Source organism: Petaurus breviceps, unplaced genomic scaffold (assembly GCF_028583685.1).
Source record: "Petaurus breviceps papuanus isolate PSGF00001 unplaced genomic scaffold, PetGlider_PUasm1.0 90842, whole genome shotgun sequence".
In the NCBI taxonomy this organism is placed as follows: domain Eukaryota; kingdom Metazoa; phylum Chordata; class Mammalia; order Diprotodontia; family Petauridae; genus Petaurus; species Petaurus breviceps.
The window spans coordinates 24,212,376-24,221,607 of record NW_027187358.1 but is presented as its reverse complement, the minus strand read 5'-3'; the positions used below and the strand labels follow the sequence as shown (position 1 = coordinate 24,221,607).

Here is a 9,232-nt window from a genome sequence, read left to right as displayed (position 1 = left end):
GAAGTTGTATTTAAAAAAAAATATTGTGTAATTAGGAGGGTGCAGATTTCTCTGAACCTCGTGGATTTACTTAGTTAAAAGCAAGAAGCCACTCTTGACCCAGGCTCACACCTACCCTTTATCTTCAATTAGAAGTGAAATCAGGCATTAACAAAGCATTCATTTTCCCCCCAAATTTTACTTTAGACTCAAATGCCAGAACACAAATAGAGAATAAAGAAAAGAAACAAAAATATTTAATAAATTTCAATATTGAAACAAATTCAAAGTTAGAGATTTAAAAAGTGTATGTCATGTGCATAGCAGAACATGAGAGAACATACTGAATATGTAACATTACATTTTCATTTCAGGAAAGACTGTGTGCTAAATAATACTCATACTGAAAATTGTCTATCTTTGCTTCCTTGTGAATTTTTTTTTGTTTTCTGCTGTGCACTTTTTTACTTTGTTCTCTTTTTCCCCTCCCCCAACCCCCTAGAAGGCCACAGTAATGTTTAGATATGTTTCTCTATAGCTATAGATCTATACATATACATATAAATACATATACAGACATATACTTTCCCAAATCCATTTTACTCCTCACCTGTTTTTTGTATGATTATATTTCTTGTTACCTATCCCTTCTGCCTCCTCTACTTTACTTCTATCCACTACCTTGCCCTCCTATGACTTGCCTACCCACCTCCAAGAATCCCTCCCTATCTTCCCAGTCCATAAATCTAAACACTCTTCTATACCCATATTTAACTATTTTTTCACCATCCCCTGTAAAGATTCCTCCCTTGTCCTTTCCCCCCTCCCAATACCTCTACTATTTTATTTCTTCTGAGTTTAGAAGACTATTATACTCTTCTAAATATATATATACATATATATATATATATATATATTGTTCCATCTTAAACCCATTCTTGATGAAAGTAGGTTACCAGAACTACCAGCTCTCCTTCCACATCTGATTCCTCTGTATCAATTCTTCCATTTGCACCTCAAATAATTACTCTTTTTTTGGAGGGGTGAAGGCAGGGCAATTGGGGTTAAGTGACTTGCCCAAGGTCACTCAGCTAGTAAGTGTTAAGTGTCTGAGACTAGATTTGAAAAATAATTACTCTTTTAAAATGTTCCTAAGTGGTTTGATTTTTTTTAATTCACAAAATTCTCAGGTTTACCCCAATCTTTCTTTCTTTTTTTTTTTTGCCTTTTTTTTGGGGGGGGGCAATTGGGGCTAAGTAACTTGCCCAAGGTTACACTGCTAGGTTTTGTGTGTGTGTGTGTGTGTGTGTGTGTGTGTGTGTGTGTGTGGGTGTGGGTGTGGGTGTGTGGGTGTTAAGTGTCTGAGGCATGAATCGAACTCAGGTCCTCTTGACTCCAGGGGCCAGCGCTTTACTCACTGCTCCACCTAGCTGCCCCCCCCAATCTTTCTTATTAACTATCCAATTATTGATAAGAATCTTAGACATCCATTTTACATATATAAAAAGTAAACAATCTGTCCTTATGGATCCCTTATATTCAGTCTTTGTTATATACCTTATAGTTTTCTTGGTTCTTATATGTTGAATCTTCTATTAAATTCAGGATTTTTTTTTAAACAAAGTCTTGGAAGCCTGAGAGTTTATCAAATGTCCATTTTTTTCCATTTAAGATAACTTTAACTTTGCAGGGTATGATATTTTTGGCTGGAGTCCCAGTTCTTTTGCTCTTCAATATGTTGTGTTCTAAGACCTACAGTCCTTTAATGTCTCTGTTGCTAGGTCTTGTATAATTTTAATTGTGGCACCATCATACTTAAATTGCTTTAATCTTGATGCTTTTAATATTCTTTCCTTGAGCTGAGGGTTTCAGAATCTGACTATATTATTCCTGAATTTTCCTCATAGGATCTCTTTTAAGTAGTGATCAATGGATGTTTTTTTATTTCTTACTACCCCTTGTTCTAATACTTCAGGACAATTTTCTTTTATTATTTCTTGTATTATTGTATCAAGATTCTTTTTTTGACCATAATTTTCAGTTAGTTCAATTATTTTTAAATGTTCTTTATCTATTCTCCAAATCTGTTGTTTTTCTTATGTTTTACTTTTTCTATTTTTTCATTATTCATATTTTGCTTAATCATTTCTTGGTCTCTTAAAATTTTACTGACTTCACTCTGCCTAATTTTCAAGGTGTCACTTTCTTCCTGAAGATTCTGAATCTCCTTTTCTAATTGGTTAACTTTCCTTTCATAGCCTTCTTTTTTTTTTCTTGGATTATTCTTATTTACTTTTTTAAAATTTTTCCTTCATCTCTATTGTTTGATTTTTGAAGTCTTATAAGATCTTCTATGTATTCTTTTTGGGCAGGTGACCATTTAATGTTGCTCTTTGGGGGTTTCTTTACTTCAATATCCTCCTCTGAGGATGAACCCTGGTCATTTCTCTTCCCATAATAGGTTTCTAGAGTTGGATTCTTTCTCCTTTGCCTGTGCATTTTTTTTTTGTGATAGCCTAATTATTTGTTGTCACCTCTAGGTCTGGGGTGTGGAAAATGGTTCTTCTTGACTCAGATCTTCAGTTCTTACCTTTGGCCTGAGACCAAAGTCAAACCTCCAGCCTCCTGTAAGTGCCCACAGCCAGGGAGCCAGGGGCTTTCTGCCCCACTGCATCTGCACTCACAGGATGTGTGCTGGTTCCTCCTTCTCATGCGCGCACTGCCCTCCCTCCCCCCCCCAGCACAACTGTGTCTGGTGTTTTTCTGGTCAGCCAAGGTTCCTTTGATCTTCCCAGGCTTAGACACCCAACTCCCCTCACTATTCTTGGGGTAAAAGTTCAGGTGGCTGGGGCCTAGGCAGCCTCTCAAACCAACTAACCCCAGGGCATGTCATTGTTTAAAAGGTTAGCCTCTTGCTGTTAAAACTGAACAGAACCTAACCTGGAGGTGTTTACTCTTCACAGAGACAAAATATCCTCTTAAAATTTTCTTCTGATCTTCTTAAATTGTTAGGGGAAGACCCTGGTTATGCCCCTGTTCTTATTTTATCTCCACCCTCACTGTGTTCACCCTAGGGTGCTATTTTAACTCTATTGTTTGGGAAAAATCTTGAGAGCTCAGAATTTTTCTTATTCTGACCTACTCTGCCATCTTCCCAGAATCCTCTTCTGAACAAAACATTTTTAAGAAAAAATATTTATCTCTCATAAAAAAAAAATACCAAGAGATAGCTAGGTGGTACAGTCAATAGAGCACTGGCCCTGGTGTCTGGAGTACCTGGGTTCAAATCTGGCCACAGATACTTGACACTTAACTAACTGTATGACCTTGGGTAAGACACAACCCCAACTGCCTTGCCTTTTCTCCTCCAAAAAAAGAAAAAGAAGAGAAAAAAATATTTAAACCTCAATTTTTTTAAATTTTTTAAATTAAAGAGACAAGCTATATGAAAAGTCCCCTGAGAAAAGAGGAATATGAAGTTATCTTGTTTGTTGGGGTCCCAGGACTGAGAAATGGAGGTCTCTTATACTTTTGCAATGTTTCTGAGGATATGGAAGTTTAGCGATTTGGTTGTATTCTATGTTAGACTGGGACAAAACAGTGCATGTTTAAATTAAATGCTCCTCAGTGACTGAATTTCCACTCAATTGACTTCAATGAAGTACGGTTCATCATCATAGCATTCTTTTCTTAGGTTAATAAATTTGTATTTCTATAAGTCTTCATTTTAACTCCCTTCTAATGCCCTGTATAACAAATATGCAGAGTTCAGCAAAATATGTCAAATCTTCTGAAGGAATAAATTTGCTTCCTTTTTTCTAATGCTTACTATTTATTTATTTATTGCTATAGTTAACACTTCAATACTCTGTCAAGTAGTAATGGTGAAATGGATTTCTTTGCTTCATCCCTGACATTCTTAGAAATGCTGCTAACATTTCTTCCTTATAGGTAAGGTATGCTCTTGGTTTAGGAAAGAGAAACACTGCATTATGGAAAGGCCTATCTATTTCTATTCTTTCCAGTGTTTATTTTTGTTGTCAAAAGGCTTTTCAACATCTGTTAATATAATCATGCAGTTTTAAAAATTAATGATGTTAATGGGGTTTATTATGTTAATATGTTTCCATTTATTGAAATGACACTATATTCCTTTTTACAACTTTTATTTCTTATTTATTTTTAACATTCTTTTCTTTTTAAATTTTAAGTTCCAAATTCTCTCCTTCCCTTGCACTCCTTATTCCACCCATTGAGAAGACAAGCAATGTACCAATTATACATGTGATATCATATAAAATATTTCCATATTAGCTTTCAAAAAAAAAGAAAAAAATTTATTTCAAATTGCACTGAGTTCATCAATCATCTTTCTCAATGTAGATAGCATTTTTTTCATTAGGAGTCCTTTAGAATTGACTTAAATCATTGTATTAGACATAGTGGTCAAGGATTTCACAGTTGATCCTCTTTACAACTTTGCTGTTAATGTGCACAGTGATTTCGTGGTTCTCCTCATTTTATTTTGTGCCACTTAATATGGGTCTTGCAATGTTTTTCTGAAACATTCTCTTGTCTTTTCTTATAGTACAATAGTACTTCATCACTATTGCACTAAAAGAAATATGATTCAGAACATTTTTCACATGAATATAGATGGCTTTGATTTTTTCTCCTAAAAACTGCATGTTTATATCTTTTTATTCATTGATCAATTGTGGAATGCAATGGCTAATATCTGCAGACACCCCACCTCCACCAAGGAGTAGGTTGTTAATATCTTATCATATCTCTTCATATGAATCCTGCTTGATCTCTATAATTTTGTTACCTTTACTTTTTGTTTTTTTGGTGTGTCTTTTCCCCCTCACTTCCATTTTAATTACTGTATGTATTGTTTTATTGGCTCTGCTTACTTCACTTTGTATCAGTTCATACAGGTCTTTTCATGTTTCTATGTATTCATCAGATGCATCAATTTTTCAATATAGTAGTATTCCATTGCATGCATGTACCACAACTTGTTTAGTCATTCCCCAGTCAAAGGATATTTACTTTATTTCAAATTCTTAACTATCAGAAAAAGTACTGCTACAAACACTTTACAGCCTACTCTGTGTCAAGAACTGTTATAAGTACTAGGAATAATAAAAGAGAGTCTGTGCCTTAAAGGAAATAAAAATATATTGAAAGATATAACATGCCAAACAACTACTTACAGCCAAACTATTTGAAAGGTAGGAAATAATTAGCAGAGGGAGGGCATTAGAATTAATAGCAATTGGCAGTGGCTTCCTATAGGTAGAATTTTAAGTGGAATTTGAAGGAATCCCCCAAAGAATCCAACAAGTAGATATATGGAGTGAGATCATTCTAGGCATGGAGGATAGTTGGTAAAAATCCTTGAAATCAGGTCTTGTGCAAGGAATAGCAAGGACTCAGGAAACATTAAATCAAAGAATATATGACAGAGGGAGGTATAAGGCATAAGAAGACTGGAGGGGGTGGCTAGGTCATATAAGGCTTTGAATACCAAACAGAAAATGGATTTGATTCTGGACATGATGTTTAGTCATTGGATTTTATTGAGTAAGGGAGTGATTTGTCCTTTGCTTTAGAAAAAATATCATGTGGCTGAATAGAGGATGGAATGGAGTGGGAAAGAGACTTGTGGCTGACCAACTAGCAGATAATTGCAAAAGTCCAAGCATGAGGAGATGGAGGTGGCCCCAGGGTAGTGGTAGTGTTAGAGAAGAAAAATGAAAGTATTTGAGAGATGTTACAAAGTTCAAATCAACAATATATTGGACACGGGCAGGGTAGATATATAAGGTTAATGATGAAAACTTGGTTTTAAGCCTGGGGGACTTAAAGGATCTTGGTGTCTTTGACAGTGATAAGAAAGTTTGGAAGTGGAGAGGGTTTAAGATAGAAGAGAATATTAAGAGAAAGAGGGTGATCAACAGAGTCATATGTTTCAGAGGTGCCAAGAAGGATAAAGATTGAGTGAAGGCCCTTGGATCTGGCATTTAAGATGTAACTGATAACGTTGGAGAGAACAGTTGCAGTTGAAAAATGAGTTTGGGTTCCAGACTGAAGAGTGTTTAAAGAGAAAATAGAGGCACTTTTTGAAGATTCTCTTCTCAAGGAGTTTAGCTACAGAAGATAGGAAAGCTATGGGACAATAGTTTATGGGGATAGAAGGATCAAGGGAGATATTTGTTTTTAAGATGAGATAGAACATGGATATTTCTCTAGACTGGATGGAAGCAACTAGTGGAGAGAAAAACAAACAAACAAGACAAACTTAAACATAAGTGAGAGAATGAGGATAATAGAGTAGGCAATCTGCTAGACTAGACATGATAGAATTTGATTACTTGAGCAGGTAGAAGGGTTGACATTAAAAATTCACCATGTCATCATGTCAGATGGATAAAGGAAGAGATAGTGGTAGGACACATCAGGATAGTGGAGGTAAGGAAGAAGGGGAGAATGAGCTGTTATATATTGAAGCTTATATAAAAAAGGATGAAGAGTTTGGAGAAAAGGTCACACTTGAACATCACCTGCATCTGAACTGGTTAAAGAAGAAAAGAATAAAAACACAAAGAAGAAGACTTGGTATATTTTTGTGATGGAGCTCTACTGTGCTATAAGAAATAATGAGCTCAGTGATCTTAGAAAGTCATAGAAAGGCTTGCACAAAACGGTGAAGAATGAAGTAAACAGAACAAGGAGAACATTGTATATAGTAAGAGCAATATTGTTTTACAAAAGACTTTGAGTGACTAAGTAATTTTGATTATTATAACTACATAAATTAAAAATAAACAACTTATGAAGAGAGATGCTATCTGTATCCAGAGAAAGAACTGATAAATAGAAGTATTTCTAGAATAATTTTACATTTCTGTGTAAATGGTATTTATATCTAATGGTAACCATCCCTAGGGTTGGGGGAGGGAAGAAAAAAAGGGAAAAAAAGTAATTTACATGATAACTATTTTATCTATAATAGGAATACTAAGTTGTACATAATAAATTTGCAGTTTCATGTGTAATCATCTTTTAAAAAAATTATACTATGCTATGGAAATGCTTGTTTTATTCCATAAATTAAAAATAAAATAAATTTAAAAACATGGAGTTTGCTAGAGAAATATATCTCAAATAAAAAGAAACAAAAGGGAAGGGGATGAGGTGAAAATGATTGGTCATGATCAAAATAAACTCTTAACTCTGAAGGATGCATCCTAAAAATAAAAGAGAGAGTAAAGAAAAAGTGAAAAATGTAAGAACTTGTTATTGGGCTCTTGGAGAGGGAAAGAGAAAAAAATTAGGGGAGCAGAAGTAGATTATGCATGCATGCATACATACATACATTTATACATTCATATATACATACATCTAAGCTGCAGGGAAGTATACAGTTTTTATCACACCTATCAATGTGAATGGAATGGACTCTCCCCTTGAAAAGAAGAAGAGAGCAGAATACATTAGAACCAAGAAGCACATTTGAAACACAAAGATCCATTCATAATTAAAATATGTACTTGGACGAAATCTTTTATGCTTCAAAGGAACAATAAAACAGATTGAAATTATGATCTCTAAGAAGGCAACACCAAAAATAGACTTGAATATAAGAGGTAAACATGGAAAAAGCATTATTTTAAAAGGTACTATAGATTATGAATTTATATTTATATAAACATATGTGTCAAAATATAGCACATAGTATCTAACTACTTTAAAGGAAAAGTTATATCAGTTTAAGGGAGAAATAATAAAACTTTAATTGTGGGGGACTTCAATGTATCACCTCCCTTTTATATCTAGATAAATCTATAAAGCAAAACAAAACAAAAAAATAAGAAAGAAATTAAAGACCTGAATAGAATTTAGAAAAGTGAGATATGACAGACTTGTGGGAATTAGTGAATGAGAACCGAAAAGAGTATGCATATTTCTCAGATGTGTATCATGCCTTTATGAAAATTGGCTATGTATTGGGGTATATAAACATAACAAATCAGTATGAAAATGTAAATATTAAATAATTTTTCCTAACAGAAATTCAATTAAATTTTATTCTGTAAAAATACTAAAGAAAATATTAAAAAATAAGTAGAGAATAAATAATCTCACCATAAAGGGTGAATGAGTCAAATAACAAATAATAGAAAGAATAGATTATTTCATTAATGTAATGACAACAATGGCACAATATGCCAAAAATGTTTTGGATGCACCCAGTACAATTCTTTTTTTGTTTCTGTTTTTTTTTTTTTTTGCTCTTTGGAGGGAGAAGGGCAGGGCAATTGGGGTTAAGTGACTTGCCTAAGGTCATACTGCTAGTATGTGTTAAATGATTTGAAATCAGGTCCTCCTGACTCCAGGGCCAGTGCTCTATTCAATGCACCACCCAGTGCAATTTTTGGGAAAATTTATATTTCTAAACACTTTCATCAATAAAAGGAAGAGAAAACAAAACATCAATTTTTCAACCAACTAAAAAAATCCTTTAAAAATTAAGAAATTCAAAAGTACAATTAATGACCATAATACAAATCTTGCAAATTGCAGAAGAGATTAACATTATTGAAAAAGAAAGAGTTAATAAATAAAATCAGGAGTTGATTGTTGGGAAAAAAGAAATCTATAAAGTAGGTAAAACATTAGTTCACTTTATTTAAAAAATAGGAAAAACAAATTAGTATAAAATTGAAAAAGAAGAAAAATTACAATAAAAGAAGTAAATATAAAAATATGATTGGAAAAAGTTTTGCCCAATCACATGCCAATAAAACTGACAACATGAAGGAAATAGAAGAATTTTAATGAAAATACAAATGCTTAGTATAAGAAACATAGATTGTATAGTGCTAACTTACTGATGAAGACTTAACTTGTCAGACTTAACCTTGGAGGGAGATGTGAGGTCTCTGTCTGGGCAGGAAGGGGAACTTAGCTTTGAATACCAATATAAAATTCTTTTGCTGGGAAGCCATATAAAATCATATTGGTCGTTTGTTCCTCCTGTAGTTGCCTTGAATTATATTCTCTAATTGATACTTAAAGCTAAGTTTTGCATGTTTTGATAAACAAATGTATGTTGCTAGCATTAAGAAGTGTAATTCTAGGGGTGGCCAGGTGGCTCAGCAAGTAAGATCACCAGCCCCAGTGTTGGGATGACCTGGTGTGATAGTAATGGCAATTAAAGATTCCCCTGTATTGGCTTGGTTTT

The 9,232-nt window shown here is 33.8% G+C and overlaps 1 pseudogene; it reads right to left on the bottom strand.

Annotated features, from left to right (window-relative positions):
• Positions 1-6,531: 6,531 nt before the first annotated feature.
• LOC138148898 (aminopeptidase B pseudogene) overlaps positions 6,532-9,232 on the bottom strand; it is a 34,495-nt pseudogene continuing 31,794 nt past the window's right edge.